This window comes from Cervus canadensis, chromosome 15, assembly GCF_019320065.1.
Source record: "Cervus canadensis isolate Bull #8, Minnesota chromosome 15, ASM1932006v1, whole genome shotgun sequence".
Lineage (NCBI taxonomy): Eukaryota > Metazoa > Chordata > Mammalia > Artiodactyla > Cervidae > Cervus > Cervus canadensis.
Window position 1 is genome coordinate 19,150,810 of NC_057400.1, and position 13,158 is coordinate 19,163,967.

The 13,158-nt window shown below is 37.7% G+C and overlaps 1 long non-coding RNA gene across 4 annotated transcripts in view; it reads right to left on the reverse strand.

The window, feature by feature from the left end:
• The window catches only part of LOC122453579, a 136,010-nt gene that overhangs the window by 12,799 nt on the left and 110,053 nt on the right, over window positions 1-13,158 (reverse strand). For 3 of the 4 annotated variants that reach the window (XR_006273109.1, XR_006273110.1, XR_006273112.1), the window contains one exon: window positions 7,149-7,267. The exons of the other annotated variant lie outside the window; for it this stretch is intronic. This is a non-coding gene — a long non-coding RNA (uncharacterized LOC122453579). The remainder of the gene's footprint in view (window positions 1-7,148; window positions 7,268-13,158) is intronic. 4 annotated transcript variants of the gene reach the window in all.

Sequence of the window (13,158 nt, forward strand, 5' to 3'; positions counted from 1 at the left end):
TGAATGTGAAAAGTGGAAAATTCATCTTATGTATGATGTCACTTAAAAAAAAAGCACTCATTACTTGGACGTGGAAAAGTAAATTTAAGCCAGCAAAGAAGTCTCAGAGCAGCATTTCCCTCCCCGCCCCCTCATTTTTTAAAGGATAATTTTGTTAAAAATATTAATAAGTGAACATACCAGGTTAACCTCCAGTCACACACATGAAAGTCCACTTGTCCAGAGGCACTGTATCGTGATTGGGAACTTGACTACTTGACTGCTAGAGCAGTTATCTCATGACACAGTTATTATGGCACTTAATAACCAAAACATTTCCCAATAGTTTTCAGAGCCAAAAAAGAAACTGGAGTGTAGCAGTCAAAATTATGATGCAAAAAGAAGACAAAATAATTTGCCCATGTGAATAAACCCAGAATTATTTTTGAACGTAATTTCAATAATTCCTCTGGCCATATGAGAGATTCTCACTCCTAGAAGACCTCAAATATCATGTGTTATCATCTTTACACTTTTGAAATAATAAAAGTTGTAAAGAGCAAGTACACATAATCTTTGCTTGTCTTTCACAAAAAGTAACTTAAAAATGTGAGTGAGAGAAGGTTGGTGTATATGTACTTAATCCATTTTTCTATATTTAGTTATCTTGATTAATAAAAGTCAAATATATTAAAATAGATATTTCAGACTTCAGAAGTTAATCTGTTTAAAAAAATAAGCATTAACTTTTAATAAAGACTCCTGAACACAATCTAAGAGACATTTGGAAAAAAGTCTCTCAAAATGTTGATTTCTAACCAGGAAATGGATCCTGAAAAAAAAACCACAGCCCAATTAGCGTCACTCATGACTTTATAAAGTCTTCCTTTTATGTTTTAAAGAATGCAAGAATTTGAGTTAGATGAAAATTAAAATTCAGAGGTTGAATTCAGTTGTGTACTTGAACATTGTGTAAATTCACTGAGCTGAGGCCCACATTTGTTTACCTGGGAATATTTCAATAAAGTCTTTATAATGTGCTTGCAGCTCCAAAGTGCTGCTAAACTCAAAAATTCTAAAGCTATGAATAATTTTTGTGTGAAATGGTACACTGAAATTAACACTACAATTTTTGAATAAAAAAACCAAGGTGGTACATAGAAATGTCTTCAATTTTCTTGGCTCTGGAAACATAGCTGAAACTGTGTCTATCAAGATGCTAGGTAGCAATTTCTTACGGTAGTACCAGAGCAACCTCCAGTCAAAGACAAGAAAAAAAAAGCCATCCCACATTGGACATGCTGCGACGTCTTCCACTTCACTCATCCCTTGACTTGTGAAGCACTTGGCAGGATTCCTAACATTGCCTATTAAACTTCCCCTCCAGCTCTCCTGGAGATCACAAAACCACATTTTATTTTCAAATGGAATGTATCCCACTTGAATTGTTTCCAATCCCTATTAATCTACAACAGAACAGGTATGAAAATGAGAGACCTTTGTCATTTGATGATGCTAATAAAATGGCCAATGTGTATTATACACTTACCGTGAGTCAATCACAGCAATAACCCTTTACTTATGTTATTTCACTGAGTCCTCACTCAGCCTATGAGATAGATTCTGTATTTTATCATCTCAAGGAGGCCATCAGCACATCATGCTTCTTTAAATATACAAATACAAAAGAGGGAAAATACTGCCAAGTAAACTATGACATAATGTTTTCTGTTGCTTCGAATTTGTATTTTACACTTGTTGAAAGCACTCTTGTATCATACCACCAAAAGCTGCTTTGCAATTTTTTCCTCAATATACAAAGGGATTTGAAATTTCTACTGTGTGTGGTTCAGTTGCATGACTTGGTGTGTGATAAGTAATCCTTTTGGTATACTTCAGCAACAAAATAAACACAGTTTCAGCTACGTGTGGGTATCTTCCTCTTTGGGATATTATTAAGCACTTGATTTTCCTTTGCAAGAAAGTCTGTCAAGATGATCATTCTTCTAATGATGAATATTTGCTTCACAAATATCAAATTTAAGCCCCCTGTTCTGTTTCTGTGTATACAGTAACTTTTTGTCTTAAAGCCAAGTGCATTGTGTGATCTTTCTGAAAACAACTTAAATGCAAATTAACTTAGCATGTGCAGTAACATCAGTGCCCATAAACTCCCGTAAAGTGATGACAACATGAACAGCAATGACCAAGTGTGGTTCTGTGCTCTGACAATGTCAGCTGCGTCTCAGCTGCCACGAGGCCAATGGTGGCCATAAAACACTGTTCTTTGTATGAGTCATCTCAATTTCTGAGATGTGAAAACGTATAATACTGTATTTCTTGGTATCTATAAAATATAGCAAGTTCAAAACAGTATATAATTGTTAAGATGCCAATCCAGAAACTGTTACCCAGGAAATCTGACTCTGGACCACTTTCTCTTAATTGCTACAATATACTAGTTATAGGAAAATTAAGGAAATAAGTCCATGTCCTTATCTTAACTTTGCCATAATGAACTAAAGTTGGAACTCAATATAACTTTCACCTTAGGTCTGTGGATTTAATTTAAAAACTTCACTGCTGCTTCTTGGGTTTTTATTAAATAGTGACACCAGCCTTAGTACTCTGTACAAAGAGGTGATGGTTTCTGACTGGAGAGTTTATGATCTAAATTAGACAGGACAAAACCAGGGAAATGAGATGACAAAAGATCATGAGAAGTTGGTGGTGGTTTTGATTTGCTTCATTTTCGTGGCACTGATTTTCTTAGTGCTTCCTCAATTTACACTTCCTGCTCTTTTCTCCCATTATTTTTGAGGTATGTCAAGCAGCTAGTATGTTCCCTTTGTTGAAAGTGAAGAATCTGTGCATACCAGTATTCACACAGCCAGTAAGTAGATGAGACGGTTCTAGCCTCATATTATCCCTGTATTCAGAGCACATCTATGTTCAAAAAATTATAACCTTGTTGCTGTGTTTAACAAATGGCTGAATACAATGATCCTATATGATGACACAAAAACTCTCCTGCAAGAGGAGAATTTGACAATGCACCAGATTTAAACATTTACCTTGAATTTAGTGAAGACAGCAAAGTGGAACAGTGAACGGCATGTGCTCTGGAGCCAGCCTGTCTTGGTCCATATTCTGGCTCTACCACTAAGGATCTTTGCAAGCTTGGTCAAGTTACTTAACCTCTCTGTGAATCGGCTTCCTTATATTGTATATGGCAGGGATCATATTAGCAACAAAAATTCTGGATATAAAGAAAACGAAAGACTAAAACTCTATCAATAAATAAGGTTGCGTGTAAACTGTGAAGAATGGTCTTTAAAATAGAAACCTAGAAAGGATGAGTAAAGAAATTTGAGGGAAAAGAGGAGGCACTCTGCTGTTATGTTAAACTTGAGTTGACTGTCAGTTCACCTCACCTTTGGTTTTTATATACGTTATTATTCATCCATACACATCTAATCTTTGTAGCGACCCTCAAAGGGTTATCAATTCCCAGTGCAACTCTTTTGCTCACTGATTAATACTTCCTGTTTAAATTTCCAGAAACATATCCACATATCATTTCCATAGTGCCAGTTCTATTTGTTTATACGTCTTGGCAAGAACATCTGATAAACACATGCTGTCGTCCCGAAACCACACTGACTTCTTGGTGTTTGTGAGCACACTCAAGAGACTTACTTAGTGAATGAATGCCTGCTGAATCCATACATTCACCTAGTGCCCTTATAGTACCAGAGATAGTTACCAGCTCTTTTCAGGACTGTTAAGAAGCATGTTTACACGAAGAGAGTATGGAAAATAATTTCTCATTCACGGAGGCATTAAAGTGCTCCAAAAGGGTCATGGTGAAGAATTATAGTACAGCTATGGTGAAATTTCTTAATTCATCAAGAAGTCTGTTTTCCCAATATGAAAATCTAGGCTTAATATGTGTCCCTTAGGCATATAACTACTACTTCTTCTCAACACACTCTTCATATTACTGCAGGATGGAAGGGTGGGGAATAACCTCAAACATCAGGAAATGATAATGCTCTTGTTCATAGTAGACAGTGGTAACTCTAGCTGGCCTTTCATATTTCCGTTCTTTGGACCTTCAATCACCAACATTCCCTCCACACACCCCACCCCTCCTTCATGCACACTTAGGAGATGAGCACATGACCCCGGCTCCTACAATCACAAGACTCCATCCTCACGGCCTCAGTGACTCAGGAATAGGCACATGACCAAGACCAGGCCAATCAAGAGTCCTCCTTGGGAACCTTTCCACTTAAACTGAAAGGAAAGATTTTGTTTTCTTTCTGTTACAGTGTTGGAAGGATACAAGCTAGAGTAGCAGGTGGCCATAGTTCCCAGCCCTCAGCAGGAAACCTACGTGGTGCAGAAGAGAATAAGGTTCAAAGAGAAGCAAAATCAAGGAGAGAAGAGAGCAAGTCACATTTCCAAAGGGCACCCCTCACTCCTGATGGAGAGCCGCTCCCCAAGTGAACAGTGACCTTTGGAGCTGTGCTACACAGTAGTATTAGTGAAGAGAAAAAAAAAAAATCCAGGTACCTGAAATACTAGTCCCAGTCTCCAAGGATCAGGTTCTGAGAGCTTGTCCTTCAGTCCATGAAATACCCAATATTCTGTCCACTTTCATCAGCTAATTAACTCCACTTACCTTCTTAACTAGTTTGAGTTGAGTTTCCATCACTTGCAACTGAAAGGATCCCGAATAATATAAACTTTCTATAAATGTATAAAACACTCTCAAACAACTAATTTCATTTTGCACAGAGGATCGGCCTATTTTATGGATAAGGGAAGAAAGGTTAAGGATTTGCTTGCCTCTATAGTGGAGCAGAATTGTTTTTAATACAAAATATGGGTGGTGAAGAATGGGAATTATATCTAGGTCTCTTTCAAGTGGGTTCAGCAAGTTTTCCTTCTGGAAATGCTGTGCCACATTTATTTGTCTCCAAATTCAGACTTCACTGGAGAGGCAAGCATTCCCAGAGCCTCACCCCTGACTGCTGATTCTACCTGAGTGTTCTCTGTTCCTTCTGCTTGCACTCGGGGCCCTAAGAGAGGCTCACAGATGCACCCCGATCATACCATGCCTTTTCAGAGTTCATACTTACTAAACACTTACTACACACTAAGCACTGTTCTCAGCACTGTTATCTATATTAACTCATTTAACCCTCAGTAAACACTTTTAAGGTAGGAGTTACAGTTGTCCCTACTTTACGCATCAAGACACACAGGCAGAGAGAGATGAGAGGTTATATAACTTTCCTGGGTCACAACACTAATACAGATTCAAATGGAGGAAATGACATTCTAGCATCTGTGTCTTTGCCTAGAGTCAATACATGGTGCTCGGATGCTCCGCCTCAGACTCTTGAGCACATTTTTTTAATAGCCTGTGCACCTGGGTGCCTGCCGTTTTTAATCCCCACTCTCACATCTTGAGTCTGTAGTTCCTGATGCATGAGCTCTGCAACCTGTGTGCCGATGGGGCCTGACTGCCCCTCCTGTTCTATCTACCTTGGCTTTATCTTCGTTTATGTGACCCATGTGACTAAAGGTAAACTAATGCTCATTGAATCTGCCCAGATAATATTTGCAATGCTTGATCCCATATGCTGACAATAGAAGGACAGCCAAACATGAGCCGGCCCTGAATGAACCAACATTACCAGCAGGGAAGACCCCGAGGACCCACAAGTAACAAAAACTGTCTCTAATATTTACCTCCTTTTTTTTTTAACCTGTTGACATTTTATAATATGAAATATTGCCTAAGATAAATTATTCTCCTCCTGAGAATTCTGGGGCTAGTTATCTGGTTTTGCTCACTGTGTTTACTAAAAGAATTTGCACTATATTTTCAGAGAGTTCAAATATCAAAGATTACTTTTTATAAAAATATAATTTACTGAAGGGATACTAGGTGTTGAAACTGGAAACTGGAAACGGCTTTGAGGTTGATAAAAGGGTACAAACTTTAAGTTATAAGATGAATAAGTTCTCAGGATCTATTATATAGCATGATGACTATAGGTGATTACAGCTAATAATACTGTGTAGTATACTTGAAATTTTCTGAGATATTTGCTATGCATACTCACCAAAAAAAAAAAAAGTAACTATGTGAGGTGATGGATGTGCTAATTTACTGAATTGCAAGAATCATTTCACAATGCATATGTACATCAAACCACTTTGTACACTTAAATATGCTGCTGTTTTATTTGAAAAGAAAAGAAGGAAGAAAGGAGTAGGGATAGAGGGAAGAAGGAAAGGAAACTAGCCTTCAAAATATAACAGGGAAAATCACAAACCAAGACAGCTTAGTGATGCGACTGACTCGTGAGTCCAAAGTCCAAATGCTGGAATGAATGCACTTCAAATAACCTTTTTCTCGATGCAGTCAGCCAAAGGTTCTAAGTATAAGCAATCATCTAGTCTGGCTTTCAGTTAGGACAGGGCAGGACCCATGACTGACATATTCAGGGAGCTTCCCTTTTGGCTCAGATGGTAAAGAATCCACCTGCAATGCAAGAGTCATGGGTTCAATCCCTGGCTCGGGAATATCCCCTGGAGAAGGGAATGGCTATCCACCCCAGGGGAGGACACATGACTGACATACTCAGCTTGCCCACAAATAGATGAAACTCACCCAAAAGTCACAGGAAAACTAAGAATGGTTGATGGTTGTTAGGCCGCCAAATAACACGCCAAGGTCTACTCTACAGTACTGACTTTAGCGCTACATCCTTGACCATGAGTAAGGTAAGTTATTCCTAGTTTCAGTATCTACATCTAATGGTACCAAGGGGTGGTCCTATTCAGAACTTCATGAAGATGACAAAAATATTTACTGAGATCAAATAATTCCATACTTGGTAACGTTGCCTAGTACATATTAAAATACAATGAACTAGAAAGGATACATACGAGGTTCTGACAACCTGTCTGTCTCACAAAGAACTTGTGATAAACCTGGAACCAGGAGGCTCAGGGAACGGCCGGGCCCAGAACAGCACCTCTCTCTGAGTTCCATATTTTCTGTGCTGGGACATGGACTTCACAACTTTGCTCCTGCACCTACTTAAAGTCACCACCATTATAGTGGCTAGTTGTTAAGGTTTGCCTACCTTAGGTATTCTGTTACACTTGGCTTTGTAATAAATACAGCAGTTCTCTGCCTCTCCAAGTCTGTGGCTGTGTATTCTTTGATGACTACCTTCTCTTCAAAGGATCAGTCATCTTCAGGCTGCAAGTATGACATAATATATCTTTTAAAAAGGGGATCACTCCTTCAACATAACAATTGAACACTAATTCTCCTTTTCAAGGAAACATAGGCACCAAGATAATTGCTGGATAAGACCATATAAAATCATTAATCTTCGCTCACTCCAGTCCTTGCAGTGAGTCCTCAGGATTAGGTACAAATATTATTTTTAAATATCTAATAAGATATACTTCCTTCCTAGAAGTTATTCCACTAACAGGATCAATGAAGTAAATCAAAATCCCACCTTCCTTCTTGATAGTAAACATTTACTATCCTGATGAGAACAGAATTTACTTTTCATACCTAATTGTTGTCAGATTTTAAAACTTGACTTTTTCATTTGAGCAAGTGTTCTTCACAACTGACAACCAAAGAATTACACAAATTCATTCAACAGGTAAATGCATTTATACATCTGGGATTATATTTTACTATTAACTCAAATTGACACATGCATCAGAATTAATTGAATAGCATCCCATATAAACTCTATTAAGGCTTTTTTTTTTTTTTAATCAGTGAGAATAGGATAGCTGGGGCTATGCCACTGACTCCCAAATCTCACTGAATTTATACAATAGAAGTTGATCTCTCACAAAGATGGCTGATGACCTCCAGGGCAGCTGCCCTCTCAGTAAAACTCAACTTCTTTTAATCTCCAGGAATTAAAGCTTTCTGATGTCTTTGTGCTACACATATTTGTTCCTTCCCAAACTGTAGACTTTCTCTCTGACAACTGTCTTTAGCCCTTAGACATGCAGCTGCCTCCCCTCATTAGTTCTCCTTCCTCTCCAAGGCTCTTCCCTCGCACACTCACATGTGTCATTTCCTCCTCCACATTTCGGAAACTCCCAACTAAGATGTCATCAACGGCTTAGTTATCCCGACTCCTGGCACCTTCCTCTCCGCCAGTGCTCCTCTGTCACCTATCCAATCTATTTAAAATCCCTCTGCCAAGATATTCTATTCACATAAGCTAAGACCAAGACAGCTGTGTTTCTTCCCACCCATCTCTAACTTCCCTTTCCTCTCTGACTTCTGACTTCTGGCTACTTTCAATCTATCAGTCAACAAAATTTACTAATTTGCTTGCAGGATTCTATAAACTGCACTAGGAACTCTATTCAGGAGAAAAGGATAACACATAGTTTCCATCATCAAGGATATTTCAATGTTTCAGGAATTTTTATTTCATAATCCAAATAAAAACTGAAATGTAACATATTATACTTTTAGGTGTATGACCATCAGAGGGAGTTCAATAGAAGGAGATGGATGCTTGGACTTGACAAATTAGAAAGCCTCTAATTCAGTGGTTTCCAATCATGACTGATCATTAGAATCATCTAGAGAGGGTAAACAAAAAATACCTCAGATGAATGATTCAGCAACTCCAGGGATAGCAAGACTGGGATCTACAATTTATATATGTGTGTGTGTCTGTGTGTGTGTGTGTGTGTGTGTGTAAGTGCATATATGTATGCATATATATACAGGCATATATGTATAATGTATATATGTGTATATACACATACATTTACACATTATGAGTAAAAATACCTGGTGGCTCAGATGATAAAGAATCTATCTGCAATGCAGAAGACCCGGGTTTGATCCCTGGGTCTGAAAAATCCCCTGGAGAAGGTAATGGCTACCCACTCCAATACTCTTGCCTAGAGAATTCCATGGACAGAGGAGCCTGGCAGGCTACAGTCCATGAGGGTCACAAAGAGTTGGACACGACTGAACGGCTAACACATAAATGCATTTATATACAAGCACCTATGTAAACAGCATGTATGTATATATAATATACATACACTCACACATTATGAGTAAAAATAAACACCTCTCCAAGTGATTTTTATGATTGCTATGATCTTTATGTTTATGATCAAAGTCAACTTCATTCCTACATCTTGTTAACCAAATTGAAAAGTGAACTGCAGACAAGTTTAAGCATCTTAGATAAATCACACAACTAAGTACTGATAAAACTGGGATGTAAGAAGAGTTTTCTTGACTCACTGCCCCCAAACTCCTCCAGTGCTTTGTACTCCAAGAAGATGGTGGGAATATTTGGAGTTTCAGTTGGAACTTGAATTGTGGCTAGGTTTCATAAACATGAGAAACAGATAGAGTATTCAAGAGAAGTTTCTTCTCATCTCTGTTACTATCCAACTAGTTTAAATTCAAGGCATATTTTGCATATTTATTGAGAGGCTAAAATATATAAGGCATCAACCTGGACACAATCAGGGAAAGTTTACCTTTGAGAGGATAGTGCCCTTTAAAGTCTTTGTTAGCAATGGGGACCCCCTGAGGAGCATTTTCAACATTCAAGCTCTTTTTGTCTACCTCAGACTACTGAACTAAAATTTCTAGAGATGCAACACAGAAATATGCATTATTAATGTGTTTCTCAGTTGATTCTTATGCACAGTAAATTCTAAGATACACGGTAAAGGGGAATAAAGACAAGACAATGGCACAGATAATGATTAAAATCAAGATAAGGGTTTTCAGCTCAGAGATGCAAAGAGAGGGGAAGAGTGTTGTTTCAACTTTGTAGCAAGGTCAAAGCGGACAAACTTTTCCTCACCCATTAAAGAACTGAGGTTGCAGGGCCACCAAGTAACCTGAAGTCTGGGGAGATATGGATGCTTTGGGGGAGAAACAGAACCAAGTACTTGTTTACCTGGGGCGGACAACACTGGACACCACCTTAGCTGGAAAGACGGGTGCAGCTAATTTTTTAAACAAATTGCTAGAGGATAAGGGTGAGCTAGCATGAGAGTGCCAAGTACCTAAGGATCTCAGCTACAGGGGCCTTTACACCCTTTTGCAGGGTTTGACTCCATGAACCCCCACCAGGCAGTCGCAGGGATGATTAGGAAGAATCCTGAGAATGTTCTCCTTAGGGTGCCAGCTATGCAGGGAAATAGTGCATGCATGCGTGCTAAGTCGCTTAGTCGTGTCCAGCTCTTTGTGACCCCATGGCCTGTAGCCCGCCAGGCTCCTCTGTCTATGGGATTCTCCAGGCAAGAATACTGGAGTGGGTTGCCGTGCGCTGCTGCCAAAACCCTGGCTCAACCCTTCACCTCTATTTCCCTATAAAACAAAAGCCTTAATCTGCAGGAGGAAGAGCATGAAAACTGCCATGTTAAGGCCTGAGTGAAAACCCACTGCAGCTAGAGGATAGGACAGAAAAAGAAAGCAAGAATCACATTACCCCTTGGAGAGGGGCAGAAGCATACGAGAAGGCCATAAGCCAGAGACCCAGGAATTAATGAACATTAGCTTATGTGATTATACACATACATGTTATAACCCATACCAATTTAGAAAATCTAATTGTCTGAAGTACAATTAAGAATTAGTAGGGTCTGGAAATGTAAATGAGTGCAGCCTCTATGGAAGACACTATGGAGATTACTCAAAAATTAAAAATAGAATTACCATATGATCCAGCAAATCCACTTCTAAGCATATATTGAAGGGAAATGAAAACCATTGTTCAAAGAGATATCTGTGTACCCATGTTCACTGTAGCATTATTTACAATAGCTCAGACATAGACACAGCATAAGTGTTCATTGACAGATGGATAGATAAAGATGTGACACATATGTATATATATATATAATTTAGTCATAAAAAGGAACTCCTGTCACTTATCAATGAGATCAATAGACCTTGATGGCATTATACTAGTGAAATAAGTCAGACAGTAAAAGACAAATACTGTTAAATCTCATTATGCAGAATCTAAAAAGACCAAATTCATAGAAACAGAACAGATTGGTAGTTACTAGAGGTGGCTAAAGGTGGGGGGGTGGGATAAGTAGGTGAAGATGTTAAGAAAATAAAAGGAAACCTTGGGTAAGAATCTCTTAGTTGAGCCCAGGCAGTCAACAGAACTGAAAGAAATAACAAAATGGTTGTTTTATGCCAAAAAAAATATTGGTCTACATCCTGTCTTGAGCAAAACTGAAATAACTTGTATTTAACATATAGTTGGGTCAACTTTCTAGTCCCACATCAAATTTCTCAAAATCTCATGTCTCCTTTGCATTTGATCCATCTTGAGTTCCTGTCCATCCTTTATAAGAGTAATTCTGTTTGCTGAAAGATCTGGTTGCCTATCAACTGTCTTCAAAAGGTTTTGTAATATCTATTCATTTTATTTCTTTAATATCCAAAAGGTTGCTTTACCCACAAAATTTAATGAATTCAAAGTAAACTATTTAGGTAACTTTCTTCTGGTCCAGAATTTAGGTCTGTACATTAGGTAAACTGCCTAATCTAACCAGTTTTTTCAAATTTCGAACACAGATATACATGGAACGTTACCCCAGATACAGTATCACTGGGAGGATAACTTCTGAAAGAGATCACTGTCTAATACCAAAGCAATATGTTCATTTTCTAAGAATGCATTTGCGAAGAGATTCCTTACTTTTAAAAGACAGATTGTAAATACCTTATATAGTAAGCATAAGGAAAGGGTAAAGGTCTAGGATTTGCACTCAGAGACCTAGCTTGCAGTTTACTATCCGTATAAATTTAAACCTCTCCTAATTCTAATTAAATAAGTAGTGCATGTGTAAGCACCATGTTTCTAAAGTACCATGTTAAAATGTTAAATTTTGTATTATTAACATACATACTATTGTCTTTTTTTCATTCATTCCACAAAATTCTATTTAAACCTCTTTAGAAATTAGGCAATATTTTCTTCAAGTGACTTTTCCCAAACTTCTCCTCCCTGTCTGGGCTCTTCAGACTGAGTCTGATTCATCTAAGTAGCTACATAATTTAACTTATGATCTGACACATAGCAAGTACTCAATAAATGTTTATTAAATAATTTCAGTCACTGTCAACTTCCTCTTCCCCTCTACTTCCAGCAACTAATATATTCTAAATTATGTGTGGTAAAGTTATTCAATAGCACCCAGATTCACTCCATGACAACATGTAGTTTTTAAAAGAACATTTCCACTTTGAATTTGTCTAAACTTGCCAGAATTAAGATAATTAATGGACATTCATATTTCGAATTTTACATCTTTATTCAAACTTCATCTTTATAAAAAAAATTAATCATGAAAGGCCCACCATATGTTCAAAAGCTATTATGATTGTTTAGATAGAGAGAGACGGGTGCTCCCTCTTCTGGTTCTACAGAGAAAGATGATGACAGAAAACCCTCTGCAGAGTCAGACTCACATCCTGGGTAGGGAGGCCTGCCTACGCAAAGCATTATTTCAGAATTCTGGGGTGTGGGAGGCTACATAATGACTAAGTTTGCTATACATCCTTAACTGACCTAAAATCCTGCACTGATACAAATGCTTGCCAGATTGGAAAAATATTATGAAAAAGGAGATCTTACTAATCTTACTCAAGGTTTGAAAAGCTATTATTAAAAAAAGAAAGAAAGAAACCCAGGATAATAAAATAGTAAAATATATATATAAAATAAAACTTGACAGTTTCTCTTAAAATGACAAGTAAACAAAAAAACAATGACAGTTTCTTTCTTGGTGTGAATGGCTGTTAACTTTGCAACCCCCAAATAATTTATGTGTAAGGGATTTTAAAGTTGCAACACACAACTATGAGCATTACTTCAGTTGGTCCTCACAATAGATGCTATAAGTTAAAAAGCCAGAGAATTAATCTTATCATTGTTGTTTCCTCCAATTTCAATGGAAGTACCTATACAATGATGCATAACTTTTTTACACGGCTTGCAAAACAAGCCCATGACCACTTCTATGCTTCTATATTAATAATGGCTAAATTCTAAGTGAAGGCTTTCTATGGCCAGGCACTGAAACAATCAGTTTACAAGTTATGCC